Genomic DNA, 25,969 nt, shown 5'->3' on the forward strand with positions numbered 1-25,969 from the left:
TGTCCTGAGATGAAGTCAGATGCTTAAACAACTGAGCCACCCAGGCCCCCCTAGAGAGAGAGAATCCATGCTGAGCATGGAGCCCTAGGCAGGTCTCTATCCCAGGACATTGGGATCATGACCTGAGCTGAAATCAAGTGTAGGATGCTCAACCAAGTCACTGAGGCGCTCCTGTAATATTTTCTTTAAACAAAAAATATCACTGTTAAAAAATATTGACAAAGCACTAAGATACCACAGAAACGTTTAGGAATATCTTGCGTATGTTTGTGACACATATTGTACACATATGTAATTACTGATATAAATATAAAAATATATATATACGTATACATACATATAAGATTTGTTTGGATTTGATTGTGGCATAACATCATATAGGAGGAATAACAGGGCTTCTATGTTCCCTGATCATAAAGCAATGGAGAAGCAGCAAGGTTAAATAACTAGCTCAAGGTCAAATATCTTGCAATGGGTCAAAACAGAATATTCACCGTAGATGCTACTTTCTTTGAAGTTATGCAAACAAAAGATAGAGGAAATGTCAATATAAAGGGAGATTTTTGTGGAAAGCGTTTTGGGGAAAAGCCAAACCTCCTGGATTTAAAACTGGAGTATCTACATTAGACTGTCTTTTCCCTAGAGAAGAACCAGCAAAGATTGTTGATTCTGTTTATAAAAAACTGGACAATTTTCTCTTGACAGGTCTTCTTTCTTTCTTTCAGGTCATGAGTAAATGTCCCTTTTCTGCATAAGGAATGCCATCCTGCTAGCCTAAGGAGATTAATGCATGTCCTAAGTGAGAGCGATCTACTTTTTCCTCACTGACCAGCCCTAGCTGCAGGAAATGAATTGTGTTTAATTTTATGCACAAGAGAAATTGTTGCTCTGACCAGAATTACTGGATTGGAGATTTGTTCATGTTAACTCCTTGGTGATTGCTACTACAAGAAGTGTTTTATTTGGCAATGTTTGTTGTAGGAAACAAAGAATCTAAAGCTGGCTCCAAGATAAGGACAGTTTATTATGAAAATCTACATGAAAGACTTGAATTCTATAAAAATTTAAGAACAGAAACATTACAGAAGGGATCTAAATACTTGGAACTGGAGGGTGAGTCTACACATGGGATAGCTCCCAGGTACTTTTAGTAACAGAAGTCACGACGTTTCCGTTAAGTAATTGGCTATGAAAATGAACACAGTTATCCTCTATCAGTGTTTCTAGTCTGATAATAACTCCTGTATTTTCAGTGTTTCTTAACTTAAAATCTTCATGAATAAGACCTGCTGGGCTAGAGTTGTGCTTCTTAAAATGCAATACAAATATGAGTCACCTGGGAATCATGGTAAAATGCATATTGATTCAGGAGGTCTTAGATAGAGTCTGAGAGTTTGTATTTCTAATAAGCTACCTGGTAATGCCAAAGATGGTTGTCCGTAGACCCTGATTTTGTGGCTAAAAGTAGAGTATCTTACCAAGTTAGGCAGTAGGTGTACTAAGTCAGTTTAATGGCTTGATTGTCCTTAGGTCATGTGCCCATCATTGGTCCAATCACCTGCAGCCAGAGTTTGGGAACAGATTCCTTATAGTATCGAATAAATAGGGGTTATGAGAGGGAAAGTTCACTAAAGACAGGCCTGAGACTGGATTGGCATTCCAGTTATGCCTCCTATAAGCAGTTATTTTCCACTGAGTATTGGTTTTAGTTCAGTATCTTTTTCTGCTGGCAATCACTGAAGATCAAAAGAGAGTCAGACACTCAGAGTCTCTGTACTCACCATATTATCTCCTCCTTTAATTCTAAAACATTTAGAAATAACTTCATTTTCCTACAGCCTACCGGATAGTGGGGATAATTGTATTTACCAGTAATTTCATTAAAAATGTGTCCCTCTTTTTAAAAGCAACAACTTTGGTAATTGATATATTTTAGCAAAAACTGTGGTCTCAAACATTTTTTCTACATATTGTGGAAAAATCTAGAAGCTGGAATATTTAATGCAGATTCTCCATCCTGAAACAGGAATCATCGTCCTAAAATGTACATTTCATCTGATCACAGTCACTGATGATTCACTTCCAGGATAAAGACCAATCTCTTCAAGGGTCTTCAAAATCTGATCTCGATTTATCCTCCTCTATCATCTGCCACAATTTCTGCCACATGTTATACCTAAGTCTTTCCTGTGTCATACCCAATTACCTATTTCAGAGAACCTTCTAGACTCCGTGACTTTATGCCAAGTCTGTCTTCCTAAAATGTGGTTCCGTATATATTTGCAGCTCATATTTCTGCTCATCCGTTGGTTATTCTACCCACAAATAATTATACCATTCTCTGTTTCAACAGCTATCAGTAGTTACCCTAAAATAGTTCTTAGCACAGTATATTTACTTATGCATTTGCCTAGTATAAATTAAATACTGTGTCTCCATAGATGAGCACAGTACTCAGTAGCCACCAAGTAAATTTTAAATATTTGTTAGATGAGTGAAGAGAATGAAGGAATCACCACTTGATCTGAAGAGGCAGAGTTGGAAAGGCAGGGGTGGAAGGAGTTGTGGGGAAAGTGGGGGAAGAACAAAGCAGATAACCAGAGGTAAGCCATAGATCTGCCACAGGCTCTGCATACCCAGGGGCTGGACTCACACAGGCATTGCTGCCATTTGCTTCTGACTTGACTGTATGCTAGGTCTGTTTGCTTTCAGCAAATTGGAATGATTTTTAAATCCCGAGTTCACAGCTACTGAATATTTACTTCTCCTAAGTGAAACCATTCTTTTATTTCCTCATCATTCAGGATTCTGGAGCTACAACAGCAGCTGAATTGAAGATCAACACCAAAAGGTGACTCATTGGAACGGTAGGGAAAGTAAATCAAATATCAAATAAAGTCAATTCCTTTACTCTCCCAATCTGATTATTGTTCCTTTGAAGATAAAAATGTTTAATCCATCCTAGAGGTTTGGAATCCACGGGCTCTTGCCACTGAAGAGTTTTATTGGAATATGTTAGATATGCTCATCTTAACACTTTATAGTGTTTGCCTGGAGAGCATTTATGCTCATGAGGTCATTTGGCTGAGCTTTATTGGCTTATATGTATTCCAGAGAAAAGAAATTTCTTTTCCTTTGCAGAAGTAACTAAGTGCTTTCCTGTCTTCTCATGCCACCCTTGATTTTAAGTGATTACCATTTAAACCATCTGACCCAGAGATTTTTGTATCTATATGCTTCCTTTTTGCACCAGAGGGCATGATGTAAATGCATTTACTATGTAACCTGTAGTCTATTATAAAGAATGGTTTATTCTAGTCAGCTCAAAGAAATGCTAATAGATATTAGACTTAAAAGCAGGATGTGAGGAGAGAGAAGAGAGATTATTTCAACAGAACCATCTCCCCATTCCCGCAAAAAAAAAAAATTTAAAGCAAAAGAGAAAGAGAGAGAGAGAGAGAGAGTCGGGGGAGCATAGGGGTCCCCAGGGGAAGCATACTAGTCCAATCTCTGCAGTCTCTCCCAGGCCCGGGCACAGTGGCTGGCCTGACATCTAGAGCCACCCTACCTTTCGTCTCCCTGGTGGCTCCATGGCTTTAACTCCGTGGTTATTTTAGAGGCAATGTTTTTGAAGGCCATGGAAGTGCTAGATATCCACATAAGTGGAAAGCTTTGAGAGACCTTTGTGGCACTTTGCATGCCTCCATCTTCCCCTCCATGTAGTCCTTGTGGCCCTGGGAGCTGTGAATGCCGAGCAGCCTGCCTTTTTCCTTTAGCTGGCACGGTAGCTGTTTGCATCCAAGACCTTACAGATGTCCCAACAGACTCCATGGAGCTTGTGATCTTCATACTCCATGTAAAGTACAGTGAGCACTACCTGGCCTTTAGAAATTATTTTATCATTGCCTCTGCTGCCCACCACATGAGGTTTCAGCCTCCCCACTAGGTCTTTACTTTCAGGCTCATTCAGGTTCCTGAATATGCCTGAAACACTGATGTCTCTGTAAACTTGAAACTGAACTTGCTGAAGCAGTTACTGGTAGTTCCCTGGTAGCCCTGACTGTTGCCCTATGGAGAGTCTGAGTTCTTCCCACAGGGCAAATGCTGCTGGTTATGAACATGTCAGAGCTGCTTGGTGTGGGAAGAGTTTCCTGTCTGGGGCTCCAGCAACTGTTGCTGATGTGTGGGCAGAGCAGGAAGGCACAGGGAATGCTGACAGGGCTGTGCTAAGGCACTCCACCGTTAATATCTGTGGAGCACAAGAAGCCTGGCTGGGCTGTACCAAGGATGTCACAGGTTTCTAGGATAGGTGGGGACAAGTCTGGCCAACTGTAGCAAAAGCAGAAGCCATGGAAGCCCCAGACCCTGGCAGAGTCACTTTTCATTCAGGATGGAGGCCTGGCCAAGGATAGCACTGTGCAAAAGTAAGGAACTCATGCTTTGATTTGTGCTGGTGGAAGGGTTCCTATTTATGAATGGAACAGGAGTTATCTTCTTCTTCAGAACAAGGAGGGAGGGATGTGGCAGGCACACTCCTGGCTTCTCTTCTTTTTTTTATAATTTTTTATTTTTTTTTAATTTACATCCAGGAGTACTGATGCATAGGGGCACTTGTACCCCAATGTTTATAGCAGCACTCTCAACAATAGCCAAATTATGGAAAGAGCCTAAATGTCCATCAACTGATGAATGGATAAAGAAATTGTGGTTTATATACACAATGGAGTACTACGTGGCAATGAGAAAGAATGAAATATGGCCCTTTGTAGCAACGTGGATGGAACTGGAGAGTGTGATGCTAAGTGAAATAAGCCATACAGAGAAAGACAGATACCATACGTTTTCACTCTTATGTGGATCCTGAGAAACTTAACAGAAACCCATGGGGGAGGGGAAGGGAAAAAAAAAAGAGGTTAGAGTGGGAGAGAGCCAAAGCATAAGAGACTCTTAAAAACTGAGAACAAACTGAAGGTTGATGGCGGGTGGGAGAGAGGGGAGGGTGGGTGATGAGTATTGAAGAGGGCATCTTTTGGGATGAGCACTGGGTGCTGTATGGAAACCAATTTGACGATAAATTTCATATATTAAAAAAATAAAAATAAAAAATAAAATGAAATTTACATCCAAATTAGTTAGCATATAGTGCAATAATCATTTCAGGAGTAGATTCCTTAATGCCCTTTCCCATTTAGCCTATCCCCCCTCCCATAATCCCTCCAGTAACCCTCAGTTTGTTCTCCATATTTATGAGTCTCTTCTGTTTTGTTCCCCTCCCTGTTTTTATATTATTTTTGTTTCCCTTCCCTCATGTTCATCTGTTTTGTCTCTTAAAGTCCTCATATGAGTGAAGTTATATGGTATTTGTCTTTCTCTAATTTCACTTAGCATAATACCCTCCAGTTCCATCCACATAGTTGCAAATGGCAAGATTTCATTTTGATTGCTGAGTAATACTCCATTGTGTATATATGTACCACATCTTCTTTATCCATTCATCCATTGATGGACATTTGGGCTCTTTCCATACTTTGCCTATTGTTGATTGTGCTGCTATAAACATGGGGGTGCACGTGTCCCTTTGAAACAGCACACCTGTATCCCTTGGATAAATGCCTAGTAGTGCAATTGCTGGGTCGTAGGGTAGTTCTATTTTTAGTTTTTGAGGAACCTCCATACTGTTTTCCAGAGTGGCTGCACCAGCTTGCATTCCCACCAACAATGCAAAAGATATCCTCTTTCTCCGCACCCTTGCCAACATCCGTTGTTGCCTGAGTTGTTCATGTTAGCCATTCTGACAGGTGTAATGTCGTATCTCCTTGTGGTTTTGATTTGTATTTCCCTGATGATGAGTGATGGGCATTTTTTCATGTGCCAGTTGGCCATCTGGATGTCTTCCTTGGAGAAGTGTCTATTCATGTCTTTTGTCCATTTCTTCACTGGATTATTTGTTTTTTGGGTGTTGAGTTTGATAAGTTCTTTACAGATTTTGGATACTAACCCTTTATCGGATATGTCATTTGCAAATATCTTCTGCCATTCTGTTGGTTGTCCTGGCCTCTCTTCTGATTCCTAGGCCTCCTCCTAATACCCTGAGCATTCTGAGAATTAGAGATGGGAATGGCAGGAACAGCATGATCTCTGAAAGCCCACTAGCTGAGGTTGGCAAAGAGGCTATACTATACAACGTGGGATGGGGAAGGAGTGTTAAAGAGTGGGGCTTTACGGTGATGGTGTAGCCCTCCAGCTCTGATCCCTTGTGTACAAGGAGTGGATAAGTGATCACCACCTCATAAGTCTCGCCCATCAGTGAATCCTGATCTCTTTCTTTACGTAACCTACTGACAGCATCAACTCAGTCCTCTAGGGGTCATTATAGGCAGACAGTAGCTCCAGATAGGCTTTAGTTCATCTTCATGAACTACACCCTCCATAAGATTTGTCTCACAATAGTTCTGTGGCAGCAAAAGAGGAACTGCTACAGAGAATATCCAGGTGTTTGCCAAAGGTGAATTTGTTGCTAAAGTTAGTCTACACACTTGATATTCATATCAGCATCCAAGAGCAGGTGCCCTTATCTTCATAAACAATCCACTTCTGGTGGCAGTACTACACAGCAGACACTTCCTAATGTAATTTGCTTGAGGATTTTTTCCTTTCATAAGCTATCTCCTTTACATTAATTCTGACTCTGAAGATATTTCATTCTGTGGGTATACTGTATTGTATTTATCCATCCATTGATGGACATTTGGTTTATTTCCACCTTTGGCTATTTTGAATAATGCTACTATAATTATCCTAGCACAGGTTTCTGTGGGAGCATATGTTCAGATTTCTCCCAGGTATACACCTAAGAGTAGAATTACTGGATCATATGGTAACTCTGTGTTTAAGCTTTTGAGAAACTACCAGACTGTTTTCTAAGGCAGCTGAACCATTTTACATTCCCTCAAGAGGTGTGAGTGTTCCAAATTTTCCACATCCTTGTCAACACTTGTTATTATCTGACTTTTGGATCCTAGCTATCTTAGTGTAAAATAACATCCAGTTGGGGATGTGATTCACTCTTCTATAATGACTAATGATGTCAAGCATTTTTTCATGTGCATGTTGGCCATTTGCACCTCTTCCTTGGAGAAATGTCTATTCGAATCCTTTGCCCACTTTTTAATAGGGGTTATTTGTCTTTTTATTATTGAATTGTAAGAGTTCTTTATATATTTTGAATACAAGCTTCTTAACAGATACAAGATTTGTCAATAGTTTCTCCCATTCTGTTTTCACTTTTTTGATGATGTCTTTTAAACAATAAGAATTTAATTTTGGTCAATTCCAATGAACAGCCACCCCGCCCCAATTTGGCTTCATCTAATTTAGTATCATGTCTAAGAACACCTTGTTAAACCCAAAGCAATCAATGCTTACCTCTCTGTTCTCTTTTAACAATTGTTAGTTTAACCTCTTACATTCAGATTTTTGATACTTTTTGAGGAGGGTTAAGTATATGGTGTGAGACAGGAGTCTAACTTCATTTTTTTTTTTTTTACATGTGGTTATGCAATTGTCTAGGCACCCTTTATTTTTTTTTTTTTTATTTTTTTAAATTTTTTTTTTCAACGTTTATTTATTTTTGGGACAGAGAGAGACAGAGCATGAACGGGGGAGGGGCAGAGAGAGAGAGGGAGACGCAGAATCGGAAACAGGCTCCAGGCTCTGAGCCATCAGCCCAGAGCCCGACGCGGGGCTCGAACTCACGGACCGCGAGATCGTGACCTGGCTGAAGTCGGACGCTTAACCGACTGCGCCACCCAGGCGCCCCTAGGCACCCTTTGTTTAAATAATTACTCTCTTCTCCACTGAATGGTCTTTGATATCCCTGTAAAAAGTCAGTTGATCACAGATGTACAGGTTTATTTTTGGACTTTCAAATTAATTCCATTGATCTGTATGTTTACCCTTGTGCCTGTACCACACTGTTTTTGATTATTATTGCTTTGTATAAGTTTTGAGGACAGGAAGTGGGAGTCCCCTACTCTCTACTTCTTTTTCAAGATTCTTTTGATTAGTCTGGGCCTCTTAAAATTTCATATGAATTTTAAAAACAGCTTTCCAGGGGCGCCTGGGTGGCTTAGTCAGTTAAGTATCCAACCATGGCACAGGTCATGATCTCACAGTTCATGGATTTGAGCCCCATGTGGGACTCTGCGCTGACAGCTCAGAACCTGGAGCTTGCTTCAGATTCTGTGTCTCCCGCTCTCTCTCCCTTTGCCCCTCCCCTGCTTATGCTTTCTTTCAAAAATAAATAAACATTAACAATTTTTTAAAAATACTAAAAAGAGCTTTTCAATTTATATAAGCAAATCAGCTGAGATTCTGAGATTATATCTGAAACTGTAGATCAGTTGAGAAATATGTCATCTTAATATTAAATTTTCTAATTCATGAACATGGGATATTATCCCATTTATTTAGATCTTCTTTAATTTCTTTCAACAATATTTTGTAGGTTTAGAGTATAAGTTTTGCACTACTTTTTAAAAGTTAATTGTAAGTATTTTATTCTTTTGGATGCTATTATAATTGAAAATTTTTCTTAATTCCATTTTCAGATTGTTCATTGCCAGTGTATGGAAATACAATGTATTTTTGTACATTGTTCTCATACCCTTGTTTTATTCTTGATCTAAGGGGGAAAACCATATATCTTTCACTATGAAATATGATGCTAGACTTTTGTAGATGCCCTATATCAGATTGATAAAGGTTCCCTCTATTTCTAGTTTGTTGAGGGTCATTTTTTTTAATGGTTACTTATTTTTAGGAGAGAGAGAGAGAGAGTGTGAGTGCGGGAGGGGCCAAGAGAGAGGGAGACACAGAATCTGAAGCAGGCTCCATGTTTCTGAGCTGTGAGCATAGAGCCCAGTGTGGGGCTCAAACTCACAAACAGTGAGATCATGACCTGAGCTGAAGTGGGCCGCTTAACCCACTGAGCCACCCAGATGATCCTGTTTGAGTTGAGAGTCATTTTATTATGAAAAAGTACTGAGTTACGTCAAGTCATTTTCCTGCATTTTTGAGATGATCATGTTTGTTTTATTCTGCTGATATGATAATTTGTAGTGATTGATTTTTGGATCTTAAACCAACCTTTCCTTCCTGGCATAAACTTCCACTTGGTCATAGAGTCTAATTCTCTTATCTGTTACTAGAATCAATTTGTCTGTATTTTGTTGAAGTTTTTACATTATATTCATAAGAAATAATGGTCTGTAATTTTATTTTTTAGTTACACCTTTATTTAGTTTTGGTACAAGTGCAATAATGGCCTCATAAAATGAGTTGGGAGATTTGCAGGGTGGCAGTATCATAGCCTAAGAGGTTTATTCAAGGTGTGATTATTGCTAATTGAAATTAAGTAGTAAGTGTTTACTTCTCTTCTATATTTTTTGAAGCATTTTTGAAGAACTGTCATTAATCCTTCTTAAAATGTTTTGGATAATAGAATTCATTAGTGAAGGTATCTGGGTTTAGGCTTTTCTTTGTGGGTAGTTTTTGATTACTAAATTAATCTCTTCAGTTGTTACAGATTTATTTAGATGTCTTTTTCTTCTTAAGTCAATTAAGGTGATTTGTGTCCTTCTAGGAATTTGTCCATTTCACCTAACATATCTAATTTAATGGCATGCAATTTTTTACAGTTTTGGTTTATAATACTTTTTTATCTTTGTAAGTTTAGTAGTAGTAGTGTCCTATCTTTCGTTTCTTATTCCAAGTATTAGAATGTTTTTTTCTTAGTCTAAATAAAGGTTTATCGATTTTGATGCTCTTCTCAAAGAACCAGTTTTTGGTTTCATTGATCTTCTCTGTTGTTTTTACATTTTCCATTTCAAATATTTCAACTCTCTTATTCTCCTCTTTCTGTCTACTTTACAGTTTGTTCTTTACCCTGAATTATTGATGTGATACCTTCTTTCTTAATATACACATTTATAGATACACATTTCCTTCTAAGCACTGATTTAGCTGTATCTCATACATTGTAGCATGCTGTCTGTTCATTTTCTCTAATCTCAAAGTATTTCCTATTTGCCTTTTGATTTCACCCTTGGCTCACTGATTATTAAGAAGTGTGTAGTTTAATATGTATGTATGTGCAATTCCAAAATATTTCCTTGTTAATTTCTAATTTCATTTTGTAGAGAAGATATTTTGTATTTTGTCATTTCAAATTTATTGAAATTCATGGCCTAAGAATATAGTCTATCCTGGAGAACATCTCACGGGTACTTGAGAAAAATAAATATTCTGGTGTTTGGTAGAGTTTTCTCTAGGTGTCTATGAGGACAAGTTGCTTTACAGTGCTGTTCTAATCTTCTATTTGATGTTGATCATCTATGTAATTGTTTTATCAATTATTGAGATGGTGTATCAAAGTCTCTAACTACTGTTGAATTATTTCTTCATTCCTGTCCATTTTTGTTTCATGTATTTTGTTTCATGTAGGTGATCATATGGTTATCATTATTCTATCTTCCTAGTGGATTGACATTTTTATCATTATAAAATGTTACTTTACGCCATGTAACATTTTTGTTTTAAAGCCTATTTTATCTGGTGTATGTAGAATCAATCATTACAGTTTTCTTACAGTTGCTATTTACACAATATATTTTTCTCATCCTTTTACCTTTAATCCGTTTATATGTTTGAATGCAAGATGCATCTCCTCTAGAGGAAGATGAACTGACTTATTTAGATGGATTGACAACTATGAAGATGCTCTCAGCCTCTCAGCCATTTAGATGGGCTCCCTTAGAAAGTGGCACTAATGTAAATTTTAGGAAGATATTAAGATAGACATATTAAGTGAGGGATGTAAGGCAAGTAAGTTTTTGAGGCAATGGAAATGTACAGTGCAAAAGCAATGAATTGTGAGTGGACTGAATGAAGATTGACACGGCTAGAGCACAGAAGGCAAAGTAGGTGAAGTGAAATGAGATGGCAGACCTCAGAAGGCCACATAAGCAAATTTTCTGAGGGAGTTAAAAGGTTTTAAGGGAGTACATCCCATGATCACATATGCTTTTGTTGTTTTTATTGAAGTATAGTTGACACACGTTATATTAGTTTGAAGTGTACAACATAGCGATTTAAAAAAATATACATGTTATACTATACTCACCATAACTGTAGCTATCATCTGCCACCATATAATGCTATTATAATACAATTCACTATACTCCCAATGCTGTACTTTTTTTCCCTGTGACTTATTTATTCCATAACTGGCAGCCCGTCATCTCCAACTTCCCTCACCTATTTTGCCCATCTTCCCACCCTCTTCTCCTCTGGCAACCATCTGTCTGTTTTCTGCATTTGTGGGTCTGCTTCTGCTATTTGTTTGCTTATTCATTTGTTTTGCTTTTTAGTTTTCACAGAAGTGAAATCATATGGTATTTGTCTTTCTCTGACTTATTTCACTTAGTCTAATACCCTCTAGGTCCATCCATATTATCACAAATGGCAAGATCTCATCCTTTATATGGCTAATATTCCCCTTTGTGTGTGTGTGTGTGTGTGTGTTGCATTTTCGCTATCTATTCATCTATCAGTGGACACTTGGGTTGTTTCAATATCTTGGCTATTGATAATCACATATTTTTTTAAATTTTTTTTTAACGTTTATTTATTTTTGAGACAGAGAGAGACAGAGCATGAATGGGGGAGGGTCAGAGAGAGAGGGAGACACAGAATCTGAAGCAGGCTCCAGGCTCCGAGCTGTCAGCACAGAGCCCGACGCGGGGCTCGAACTCACGGACCGTGAGATCATGACCTGAGCCGAAGTCGGACGCTTAACCGACTGAGCCACCCAGGCGCCCCAATAATCACATATTTTTAAGAGAATATACTGGTGGGATCCTTCCCAACCTAGGGAAATACCCACATTTTTAGAGCCCCACCAAGCCTTGTTCATATTTCTTCAGAGGTATCTTGAGTTTGTATTTTAATGTTACAACTGCTAGTAAAAAGGCAAGTTTCATGACAATATGAATAGTTTGATATAATTTAGACAAAACTTAAAATTTGTGTATATGAATGTAAAAACCATCATAGAAGATATATACAAAAGTGTAACACTGATTTACCCCTGGAGTAGTAGGCAACAGGAAAAGGAAACTCTTTTGCTTTTATGAGGATATTTTTCTTTAATTAAAATTTTAACAATGACCTCTACTAAATAATAATTGAAATATACTTTTCAAAGCCCATAAACTAAAAACTTCTAGAAAGAACATATAAAGAAAAACAAAGAAGTGCTTCTCAACCACTCACTCTCAAACATGCTGGTACCAAGTACACCTGCATTGACTGGTGTCATCTCTACCGTGAAGCCAGTAGAGAAGCATGACTGCTTCCGATAGAAAGCCAAAGTTGCACAGTGACTTCCCAACTCACAAATGCCTAATTGATGAACACCTGGCATATAAAGAGAAAGGTTACTGGCCCAAGCTAACTTTCCAGGGGATAGTATTGCAGAGTGAAAAATAGTTGAGCTTTGCATTTTGAATTCTGCTTCTCTATTTACCAGCTACAGAATATCAGGTGGGTTATTTAGCCTTACTGCACCTTAGCTCCTCATCAATAAAATGTACTAACAATGATTCTTAACTCCTAAGATTGCCCTGAAGTTTAGTAGCAACAATACCCAACAAACTCTGGCACACAGGATGAACTCTACCTATGCAGGTGTTAGCCATCAGTATTATTAGAGGGTAGCTTGTCTTCTAGGTGCTCAAGATTTCACTACATAACTATAATCTTTCTCTAATGGCAAGCTTGGTATCCGTTACCAGGTACAGGCAGCAAATCCTTGGGAGTAATGATTTTCCTGTCATGTTGACAAATTTCAACATGTTAGAATCAATTTTCTCAGAATTAATTCTTCTCCCAATGTCTACACATCATTTGATTGGAGCAAAGCTACCCTATGTTTATTAAGTTATTAACAATAAAAACAGAAAGGTTGGTCTAATTTATCAATGCTCTTTCAAAAATTCTAAGATGCATATTTTCCATATAGCACAAATCCCTGAAGTTTGATATCCCTTAGGGTGGATAGAGCATCTCAGTATGCACCAGTCAGGCAGCAGGCCAGGAGCTCCTTGTATTGTAGGTTGTTACTGCCTGACAGGGGCAAGCTCATCTGTAGCTGTTCATAGTATCATGGCTTTGACTATGTATTATTTGCATTGTAGGTACTAGATGTGTTGAATTTGGTTGCCATTTAAAATGTCCTCAAAAATAACATGCCATGGCCAAGTAGTGAAACAGAAGGTACTGTGTGTTCAGAAAGTTATAGAATAGACCAGCCTGCTCCATATTAAAACTCTATATCTAAATACATTTAAAATAAGATTTCTACATGAGAAAGCATGCCTTGAAAGCAGACTACACTTTTTCCTCCTTTGTAGTTCATAAAATAATGGGACTGTAATAGAAGGTAACTTAGATTCAAATAAATATAGTAATTCACATCAAGAAATATGTAGGCCTCTTCACCCTCAGGGTTTCTCATTTTGCTCTGGCCAATGGTCCTGCAAGGCAGTATCTACTGACCATACACTATGAGCCAGGCCTAGTGGTGGGTACTGTTTTTCTTCTGACAGAGGTCAAAGCCTTTCCTACTGTACTTTGTCTGACACAAAGACCTTTCTGCCACCATCATTTTCAGTGGCTCTAGTTATAACAGGGAGAAACTTAGCCTGTCTGACTCCATATTGCTTCTATTTCCCTTGCTGCTGTGACCTATACGTTAGAAACTTCTGCTTAGCCCCGCACATAGCCATGCTAACCATTGAAGGAATTTTGCTTACAGCTGAGATTTGCAAAAACTGCTTTCTTACCCGAAAATTACCTGACCTGAGGAGGAAAAGAAGTATGTATAGAAATGACAATGTTATGTTTAAGGTTTACAGGAACAACATGATCAGATTCCTGTACACTTAGATTCACTTGACCAAGGACAAAAAAGTTACACGACCTTCCTCAATGTCTATAAATGTCAGTCAACTTTTGATTCCATCCTGCTTCTGCTTCCCCTTTTTGCTAACATACAAGAAGCTCAAATTTTGCTCCTGGGGGAGATGGTTCTTTGGGACGTTAGTCTGCCATGTCCTTGGTTTTCTGGCTTTCCAAATAAATTATCTTTCCTACCCTGACATCTTGGCTCTTGACTCCTTGGCTTATCATGTGGTGAGAAGAAGGAGGTTAGGGTTGGTTACAAAATGTTTGCTTGTAATCCCTAGACTTGTGCTGCTGTTATGAGCAAAGGGATTCAGTTATCAAGTTAGAGTCTGCTTTCAACACGAAGGCATTTGCAAGTAGATCCGGCCACTGAGGTAGAGGAGTTGATTTCTAATGTTTATTTACTTATTTTTGAGGCAGAGAGAGCATGAGTGTGGGAGGGGCAGACAGAAAGGGAGGCAGAGAATCACAAGCAGGCTCCTTGCCGTGGGCTCTGAGCCTGTTAAAGAGCTTGAACTCACCGGTCCTGAGATCATGACCTGATCCGAAATCAATAGTCAGACACTTAACCGACTGAGCTACCCAGGCACCCCTAGAAGAGTTGATTTCTGAGGACCAATGCATTTACTCTTAGCAAGGATGTTACTTATTGTGAGTTATAAACTTCATCCAGTCCTCAAATATCCTTTAAACTCACAATATAGATGCAGTGCTAATATCAAATCTGCATTTTTAAGATAGTATCAATTGGGGTGTATTGGTAGAAGAAAGCACAGAGGAAAGAATGGGAGAAAGAAAGAATACCCGCTGGCTGCTGTCGCTGAGAGGGGAGGTACAGGCAGGACCTCTCAGGGTTGCCACCGCATTTCAGTTGGACTAAGAATCCAGAGTTGGGAGTCCAGACATTTGGATCATTGAGGAGGGAAGTGAAAGTCTTCAGGGAGAAACAGAGAGATATTCTCATCTCATCCCATTATCACTAGAGAAGAAACCAATAATTTCCAAAAGCTAAATCTTAAAGACAAAATCAGCTCCTAAGAGATGGAAGCATTGTGGCTACCATAGAGAGAAATACCCCAGGCTCCCAACTCAAAAAGCCTTCTTTGTACCTTTAACTGGAGAACCCCTTTTTAGCAGAGATTTTAGCATAATCACATTATTAAAGGCAGCTCCCTGAGAATGAAACCCACTGAAGGCACCACCCTCTCATGCCAACACCTCATGTTCACTCTTGGACATAATCTTTTTGAGCGAAATGTCAGATGGGACCGACATTCGCTATTTAAGGCGTTTCTATTTCTGCCCCATTCCAACTTTTCTCCTACTGTTGTTTAGTTGAACTTCCACAGTTAAATGCACCTTCACTATAATCCAATTAAGGCAGTATTTCTAAACCAGAGCCCTTGGGACATCACGGGAAGATTCATTGCCTACCCATAGTAGCTCTGGTAGTTTTATTCCCTGCCACATTGGGGATTAATGAGGTATTTATGTAGAAAACATTGGAACTATTTACCATGCATAGCATTGTGTTTTTGAGAAAACATGATTTAAGTTTCACAGAATTTATAACCCAGCTTTGTAATTGATCCTTATTTTAAAGTGAGTTCTACCTGTGTGAAAACAGTACACCTGGGGAAGCTTAAGAACCTTAGTGACGTCACATCCAGGGACATCTGAAAATAGATTCAAATTCCTGAATTTCCCACATTTGTGTCAGGCCTTTCCTCTCACACTAGAATTTTGTCTTTCCCCATTCCTATTTTTCCTATCACCCAACGCCTAACAAAAATTTTTGAAATATCTATGAGTTTGCATAAAATTGATTTTCAAATTTTATTTGTTGATTAAACAAAGAGATGCATGAGCACGTGAATAAATGAAGGAAAAAAACCCAAAGAGTTAAAATTGTGATTTTCTGATAATTTAAAATCTAGTCTCTTAATTCTAAGCACTGACAGAGTTATAATGACCCCTTTGTGGTCAATGGGTGACATTTCTTCTCCCTTCATCTCTTTGAAATGCGCAGTCACACCCTCCCCACCAGCTTTCAGGATTCCTCCTTCCTAAAGCTTTGTCTCCAGAAAACTGAAATCAGGTCATCCTTCTGTCAGTCCCTCCTCCACTGGCTTCTGGATAAACATGATTTTGCATCTTTCTCTAGAAAAAGAAGGCATGGAGCATGACTAAATCTGGCAAAATCAAAGTCTCCTCTCTCACTCTCCCTCTCTCTTTTTCTGCCTCCCACACTCCCCATCTTTCATCTTTCTCCTAATTCCTCAATACAGGTCCTGAATCCCACTGCTGACTTCTCAACTACAGCCTCATTACCGCCTGCTGATTAAATCACCCACCTCCGGCAACTTCTTCCTGAATTCTGGGGATGTCCTCCACATCCTCCTAAATCTCCTGGCTACATTTCAAAATCTATTTGTATAATATTCTGTGTTACAAATGAACTTGCACTTAATGCCATTAAAACACAGGAAGCCTTGGCCACTCACTTGGCTGTTTATTGTTATTCAACTGTTTTCACTTCCCTGGTGAGATGCCCAACTCCCAAGGGGAAGGCACTGCTGGGAGACAATTGCTGGAGACTTAATGTCCAACCTCCTTACCAATTCCACTTTAGGCTTCAGGCGCAGAGCCTAGTAGCTGAAATAAACTGACATAGACGAAACACCCATTTTGTGGTAAATGATACACTCACACACATAGTTTGATTTTATCATCATGACAACCCTATAATTTTGATACTATTATCTCATTTTCCAGTGTGAAATTAAGCCTTGAGAGATGTCATATGCAGGGAGCAGATCTCAAGCTTAGAAGGGTAGGGTTAGATCTCAAGTCTCTTCACTTCTGCTTTTCCTTGCTCTTTCTCAAGACAAACCTTTGTCTAACACACACACATACACACACACACACACACACACACACACACACACACACACAATTACCTAGTTCCAGAACATTTTTGCATGCCAAGTGGAAACCCCGGACCACCATTTAGTATATGTGCTACTGAAGCTAACACAATCCTGTAACCATTTAGTAGTTCCTTCCCATGGTGGGGTTGGTTACATACTGTGAATATAGTTAATGCCATTGAACATATACTTCAAAGTGGCTAAAATGGTAGACTGCATGTTATTTGTATTCAACCTCAATAAAAAACCACACACACACACACACACACACACACACACACACACACACACACATTTAAACAGCCTTCTACTTTTTCTCACAACTCCCTTTCTTTAAAGGTTATGTCAATAATTACAGAGTCCAGGATGAAATACCTAAGTCAGTTTCATTAAGTTAAAATATTGTATACTGTTTTTTTATTATCTCCATTATGACTTTTCCTGGTTAAATATAGATTTTATGGCACAGGGACAGAGATAGTATCATCACTTATCAAAAGCTACACTTCACGGGGGACTGTAGTGAGTACTAAAACACTAAAGTTTTCCTACTATAGGAATGGCATTCTTCAGAGAGAAATGTACCGTGTGCACAAAGAATTTCCTGGTACTTTATTGGTCTGATGGATATAAAATGAATCTTGGAGCTTTCACTTGAGTTTCCACTTGACAAGCCCTTGACATGATGTTGATGACTTCCAAATCTCTTTTCCAGCCCACACCTCCCTCCTGAGCACTAGACCATACATCCAACTGCCTACTGGACATCACCTTGATATCCCTCTGACACCTGAAACTTAACTTGTTCGAAGACGTACTCATTATTTTGCACTCTCAGACAGGCTGCTTCTCCTGTATTTTTGATTTTGCTGAAAGACAGAACTGTCCACTCAGATGTCCAAACAAGACATCTAGGCATCATTCTCAAATTCTCCTTCCCCATCCATATCTCATCAATCATCACACCCTTTAGAGTCTATCATAGTTCCTCTCAAGGCCTGTTCCAAAGGATCAGCCTACACACACCTACACAGGCACGTTCAAGAAAAGCCTCCCATTTTGATTACTCACTATGACACACTGAGCCATCTGTTTGCTCTGGTAATATGATCTCTGTAGTCACCGAAGTGACCTTGCATTTCAGTCAAAAGAAAACTTGGGAATACAAATCAACAGGAGATAACAAAGAAAAATGCATCACTTCTCCGGAGCCCTTCCTACAAATTTTAATTCTCTAATTTGTTTTTTGTTCTTGTGATGCCAATGAATGTTTAAATGGCAGCAGCCAACCTGGTGGTCTTTCTGCCCTAGATCAGGCCTAGACAGATTGCTTCTCCTCAACTCTCTTGTTCATCTCCTTTTGGAGAAGCAATTATAGACCACATGGAGAAATTATTTTAAAGTGCAAACAGATGTGTTTATCTGATATCACACTCGCTTTCACCCATAGGCTGAAGGACCATTCCATGCCTTTTCGTAGCATAGGCAGGATATTCAGAGAATCCAGAATACAACAGTATCAAAATCTTGACTTTTCTATTGCACAACCTGTGGTATGAGTGTATTTGTAAGAATATAGGATCTTCCCCCAGATTTGTAAATTATCTTTGAGAACTTTTAACTTAAAGTTGGACATGTGAAAGATAGCCTTCCTTCATGGTCTAATGGGAAATCATGCAAAAATAAGAAGATTAATGGGAAATAGCAACAATATCTTCCAAAAATGTTGACATTTGTGGAAATGATACCAAGAGAAATGGATAAACGGGAAAGAGTTCATGACCAGTTCCCAACTTCCTATCTCCATTTTCTAGTGAGATACAGAAGCCAAAAGTAGCCACATGGATTATCTTCATTCTAAAGGAACAATGACACACAGGCCTGGCTTCTCTTCCAATGAACTTTGCTGAAAATTGTTTCAGAAAACAAATTGCTTACTTCAGAAATATTTAATCACAAAGGAAAGTCCACCAGTTCAAAGATGACATGAGAAACAAACATGAGTAAACCAAAGAGCATAGGAAGCATACTCACCATAACTAATATTAACAATAACAACAACAACAGTAACAACAACAGCACAGAGTCTTAGGTATCTCACTATGAACTCAAAAATTTAACAGTAAAAATGATGAGATAGGCAAAGGTATGTAAGTTTAGATAAAATGATAAGACTGGAATATGATGAAATGCTAAGAAAAGAGGTGAGAGGACAATACAAATCACAGAAATGAAGGCAAAATTGTCAGAGATAATAGGAGACTACACGTTGCTAAATATTCGATAAAGGTCATGAAGTCCTAAAAAGGAAGCAAAATGAAATGGATACAAATAAGTCTTCTGAAAAAGCTTATGAGAAATAAAAGGCTAGGGAGATACAAAAATTGTGTAAGTTGGGTAACTAAAAAAAATATTGGAAAAGAATCTATCTTTAAAGATATTATTCAAGGGGTACCTGGGTGGCTCAGTCAGTTAAGCATCCAACTTTGGCTCAAGTCATGATCTCACAGTTCATAAATTCGAGCCCCACATCAGTCCCTGTGCTGATAGCTCAGAGCCTGGAGCCTGTTTCAGATTCTGTATCTCCCTTTCTCTCTCTCTCTGGCCCTCCCCCGCTTGCACTCTGTTTCTCTCTCTCTCTCAAAAATAAACATTAAAACCAAAATTAAAAAATATATATATTATTCAAGAAAACTTTCCAGAAAAAAGGTCTTAATATAGAGACTAAAATTTACTCTGTGTCCAATGGAAATGTGACACAGAATGTCAATGCTAATAAATGTCCTATTACCTCTGGCTCTGGACAACTAGATAAAGATCAGGTCCCTTCAACACAGAAAAATTATGTTGACCTCAGACTTCTCCACAGCCATATTCAATGCTAGAGGACAAGTGAACACTTAAAAATTCAAAAAAACAAATTTGGACTCAAGAGTTGTGTACACATTCAAAAACGAAACAGAGACAATATTTGAAATGTACAAAAGTTCTGGAAATAATACTTTTAGCCCTTTCAAAAGAAATCATTAGAAGATGTATTTTAGTTGACCAGGAAAATTAAGGAAAAATAGTACCAAAAAGATAGGTAGAGAGCATTAATATATTCAGTTACAGAGCAAGTATTTTTTTAAATGTGGAAATAATGTTTGCAAAACAGAATGGAATGTTATAAATACTGAGAGTGCAAAAATAATAAAACTAGCATTAATTTGGATGTTTTTGGCCATTATTTTTTCAAAAATGTTTCTATGTCCACCCTTTGTCTCCTCTCCTTCAGGAAGTCCTATGATATATAATATATAATATTATATATTACATAAATTATATATATTATATTTATTATATATAATAAATATAATATTTATATTATAAATAAATTATAATAAATTATATTATATTTTATAATTTATTTATATTATAAATAAATTATAATTATAATATTATATATTATATATCAGGACTTCTGTGAGTCTCTCAACTGATATTCTGTTCATTTCAAACTTTTTCTCATGTCTCATTTTAGTGTTTCTATCACCATTTTTCTCCATTGCTCTTTTCTTTTTCTCTTCCTTCTGCAGTTAATGTATCCAGTGTACTTCTAATCTAAGACATTGTAGTTCTTACTTCTACAAGTTCTATTTCAGCTTTTGATTTACTTCCTATGTCATTACTTAATTCTTTGAAAATACAGGGGTGCCTGGGTGGCTCAGTCGGTTGAACATGTCTGACTCTTGATTTCAGATCAGGTCATGATCTCACTGGTGTGAGATGGAGCTTGGCTGTCATGCAGAACCCACTTGGGATTCTCTCTTTCCCATTCTCTCTGCCCCTCCCTCTCTAAATATATATATATATATATATATATATATATATATATATATATATATATATATGGCTTTGTCTTCTAATTCTAACATGTAGGTCAGTGCTGGGTCCATTTTAATTAATTGCTTGTTCTTACTATGGATCACATTTGCCTGCTTCTTTTTATGCCAGGTAAATGTTTTCTCTATTTAAATTATATTTATTCTTGTAAATTATATAACATTTTATTTAAAATAATCAAGTTAATATATATAAAATAGAACGCAAGGGAGGGCATAAAGAATAAAAGATTTCTGAAATGCCAGAGTTTTATATTTATATACTTTAAAATAGCAGGAATATACCAACAGCCATTTTAAAAGTAAGCTGGCCATTGATGACTATTTTCATAAATTAAAAAACTGCATATCCCTGGGGCGCCTCGGTGGCTCAGTCGGTTGAGCAACCAACTTCGGCTCAGGTCATGATCTCATGGTTCGTGAGTTCAAGCCCCATGTCAGGCTCCGTGCTGACAGGTCAGAGCCTAGAGGCTGCTTTAGATTCTGTGACTCCCTCTCCCTCTGCTCCTCCCCCACTCATGCTCTGCCTCCGTCTCTCAAAAAATAAACATTTAAAAAAATTTAAAAATAATTAAAAAACTGCATTTTCCTAAATTATTTAGGAACATCAGTGGTACTTAAATAATAATCTTAGATGCACACAGTTCAACTTTTAGCTTTTGTCTTAATTTCATGGCAAATTACTTTTCACTTTTTGTAGTAGAAATGGAACCACTGAATTTTAGAATCCTTAAGTGACAAGATAATATTAGAAGTCATAGACTGTCAACTATTAATTTGCCTCATAGGGACCTCTAGCTCTACATGTGTATTTATTCTACACAATTTTATCACATATGTAGTCTCATGTACCTATCATGACAATCAAGATAGTGAACTTTTCTTTTACTGCAAGGATCTGTTGCATTGCCCTTTTATAATTGCACCTATCTGTCCCCCTCCCCGTTGTCTCTAAACTCTGGCAACCTTCAATCTGTTCTCCATTTTAAAAATATTTCTAATTCTGCATGGAAGGAGTTTCAAAGCCAACACTCCATCCTAACAAACAAGTAAAAAGCTAAACAAAAATTGACTACTCCTCTAGGTTCCTTAAGAGAGGTAAAAATACAGGGAAAACTGATGCTACCAAAACTGGGAAGATAGACAAGTAGAATACAGGGAGTCATGACCTACCTCAGCACAGATTCATCAGCAGAAACTGCCGTGGGAACTGGTGCCAGGGTAGAAAAACCTGAGCTGTAACTGACAAATTGCTGCAGGCTCATCACAGACAACTCTGAGTTAGAAACTCCAGGGTGACCCAATCATAGTGGGGCCTACACAATACTGTGAGATTTATCTCTAGAAATCTGACCAGGTTCCCAAGGTAAATATCAGAGAAAAAAAATTCCCTCCTGCTTCCACAAGGGGAGGGGGGCCAGTAAATTATTTTGAAATACACCAGAGAACTCTGTTCATGAATAGGTCTGTCCTGAGAGGAAACTAGTTAACAAGAGCCTCACTGGCTGAGATATCATCAGAGCCTAACGGACTGGAAAAGGGAAATACCAAACTGCAGCCCACTCTAGCCATCTTGTCTCATCTACGAGGGGAGAGAAAAAAACTGAGAAACACTTGTGAGGTTAACAACCCAGAAACATAAGGTAACTAAAATACTGAAACCTAATCAAAGGACTATAGATCACTTCCGCCCACATCTCACTACCACAATACTAAAGATCTGTTTATAACAGTTCTTTCTACTCCAAACATCATGTCCAGCCATCAAGAAAAAATCACAAGGCTTATCAAAAGACAAAAACAAAAACCATGATTTGAAGAGACAGAGCAAACATCAGAACCAGACATAGAAGGGATGGCAGAATTATCAGACTTGGAGTTTAAAACAACTACGATTAGGGGTGCCTGGGTGGTTCAGTCAGTTAAGTGTCTGATGTTGGCTCAGGTCATGCTCTCACGGTTTGTGGGTTCGAGCCCCACATTGGGCTCTCTGCTGTCAGCACAAAGTCTGTTTTGGATCCTCTCTACCTCTCTCTCTCTCTGTCTGTTTCTCTCTCTCTCTTGAATATAAACATTAAAAAAATAAAAACAACTATGATTAATATGCTAAGGGCTCTAATGGAAAAAATAGGCAGCATGCATGAACACATAGGCAATGTAAGCAGAGAGACGGAAATACTAAAAAAAACAACCAAATAGAAATGCTAGAGATAAAAAGACAATAACACTGTAACAGAAATGAAGAATGCCTTTGATGGATGTATTGTAAGGCTGGATATGGCTAAGGAAAGAATCTTGGAGCCAGAGGATATATCAATAGAATCCTTAAAAACCAAAAAGCAAAGAGAACAAAGACTGGGGGGAAAAAGCAGACAATCTAAGGTTTGTGAGACAACTACAAAAGGTGTAACACACTCCTAATGGGAATACCATGAGAAAAAGGAAAAGAAATATTTGAAACAATAATGACTGATACATTCCCCGTATTAATGTTAGACACTGAATCACAGACCCAAGAAGCTAAGAGAACACCAAGCAAGATAAATATCAACAAAATTACACCTAGGTATATAATTTACAAATTACAGAAAATCAAACACAAAAAAAATCTTGAAGGAAGCTAAGCTTTCCTACGGAGGAACAAAAATACTAATTATATCTGACTTCTCAGCAACCACGGAAGTAAGAAGAGAATGAAGTGAAATACTTAAAGTGTTAATATACAATATAGAAAAGTTGACATAAAAGCTAACATACAAAAGTGTTTCTTTCCTATACACTGGCAATGAACAAGTGGAGTTTGAAATTATAAACATAACTGATTTTAAGTTAGCATCAAAATATGAAATACTTTGGTATAATTCTAACAAATTATATGCAAGATCTATATGATGAAAATGACAAAAGTCTGATGAACAATATCAAAGAACACTTAATAAATGGAGAGATACTCCATGTTCATGAATAAAAAGACTCAATATTGTCAGGATCTCAGTTACTCTCAATTTAATCATAGCCTGTTTGATGACCTATGAACTTCATGAACTTGAATATCCAAATTTCTCCCAATATTTGGGAATTTCTCAGAATTTAATTTTCGCAATAAGCTTTCTGCCCTATTCTCCATTTATTCTCCTTCTGAGTCTAATAATTATTTCTCTTGATGGATTTCTCTAGGTCATGTTAGCTTTCTTCATTCTTTCTAATTTTTTCTCTTCTGACCGGGTAATTTCAAAGGTCCTGTGGTCACTTCTTATTTCCTCTGCTTGACCCATTCTGTTGCTGGAGCTCTCTATTACAGTTTTCATCTCATTTATTGTATTCTTCAGCTCCAGAATTATTGCTTGGTTCTTTCTAATTATTTCTTTCTGTTAAACCTCTCATTTTTGTCTTTATTTATTTATTGGTCTCATTTATTTATTTATTTTCATCTTGCATTATTTTTCTAATATTTTGAATTATCTTTCTCTTTTTCCTGGTAGCTCATAGACCCTCCTGGAAACAACTCTTTTGAAATATTTATTGGATAAATTGTAGAACTCCATGTCTTTGTAATCAGTTACTAGAAGGCCCATGTGATCCTTTGTTGATGTCATGATTCTTTGATTTTTCATGCTGCTTGAAGTCTTGTATTGCTCTCTTCACATTGAAGATGTAGTCACCTTTCCAGTTTTTACTAGCCAACCTCAGGAAAGCAGTATCTTCTGTCAGCCCTGCTAGGGTTTCTAAGGCTTTCTCAGACCTGCTATGGATATACCTGTGCCAAGCTTCTTGCTCTTCCCTGTGTCAGAATTTTAAAGCTTGTACGCCTTCGTTTGCCCTGCAACCACCCATGCCATGTGCTGACAGCCTCCTTTCTGCTTTCCCAAGGGTAGAGCTAAAGATAAACTTTGGGATCTCTTCTTGGACTTTACATTCAAGCTGGTTTTCTGCACAAGCTTACTAGCCATCTGCTAAGGATGCTTTTGCCACTGTTCAAAGTGCCCAGGGGTGCCTGAGTGGCTTATTAAGTAGAGCATGTGATTCTTGATCTCAGGGTCCTGACTCTGAGGCCCATGTTGGGCACAGAGCTCACTTAAAAAAGTTTTTTTAAATAAGAAAAAATTAAAAAGAAAATTGAGCAGCTTAAAAAAAAAGTGCTCACAGAGAGCTAGCCTAGAGAGGGGTGGAGGTATATATTAGTGAGGTACATGGAGCATCAGGGGTGCCCATGGGCCAGCTGGAGGGATCTGTAGGTAAGGCATCCTCAGCAGCTCACGGGTGGGCTTCATAATGGAATATGTGACACGGTAAGATCCATGTCCCTTTAATGCCCTCTCAGAGTCCTGTCACTTTCCTAGTTTCTTCCCAAATCCAGTCATGCAGATCATGACTCAGGACTCTGGGTAGACTGAAAGTGAAATAGGCCTCTTTGACATCCTCTTGCACATCTCCTTGCTGGAGAAGCCAGGCACTCACTGACAAACTCCCTTTCCCCTGAGGGAGAAATCATGGGCTGAGAAGATCTCTGTTGGCACTGAATGTGCCACTTTAGGGAAGTAGTGGCATAGATAAAGCCATGTATTTTTCACACCCTCTCTATGCATCCAAACTCAACTTTTTGTGCCCCAGTGGAGTGCTAGAACTTTTCTTTTGGAGACCAGGACCTCCAAAAAGGCTTTCTCATCCATGGGATGAGAGTCAGTGTTTTCCAGGAGCTTCCAGACCATAGTTTAGAGGGTAATAGAACCAGTTCATAAGCCACAGCAGGACCCATGGCCAGACCTCCCCCAGATTTCTTGGCATATGGTGCTGGATGCCACAGCTGTCACAAAAGCAGCATCATTCACAGATGGATGCCCAACTATTATTGTTGAAGGGGGGATACAAACATGGGAAATCACATGCACCCATGCTGCTGACACCACTCCAAAAGTAAAATCTTCATAAAAATGAAAAGAAAATGATACCTTGGTGTAGAGAAAATTAATAACTTTGCAATGTGTTCATTTTTTACTTATTTAAACATAATATATATGAAAAGCAAGCAGTATTCTATTTCTTTGATTGTTTATTGAACAGGTTTACCTTTGGTGATAAATCATTAAGTTCTATACTTAAACTTGTGCATTTCTCTGAAGGTATGTTTCA

Source organism: Prionailurus viverrinus, chromosome D2, assembly GCF_022837055.1.
Source record: "Prionailurus viverrinus isolate Anna chromosome D2, UM_Priviv_1.0, whole genome shotgun sequence".
NCBI lineage: Eukaryota > Metazoa > Chordata > Mammalia > Carnivora > Felidae > Prionailurus > Prionailurus viverrinus.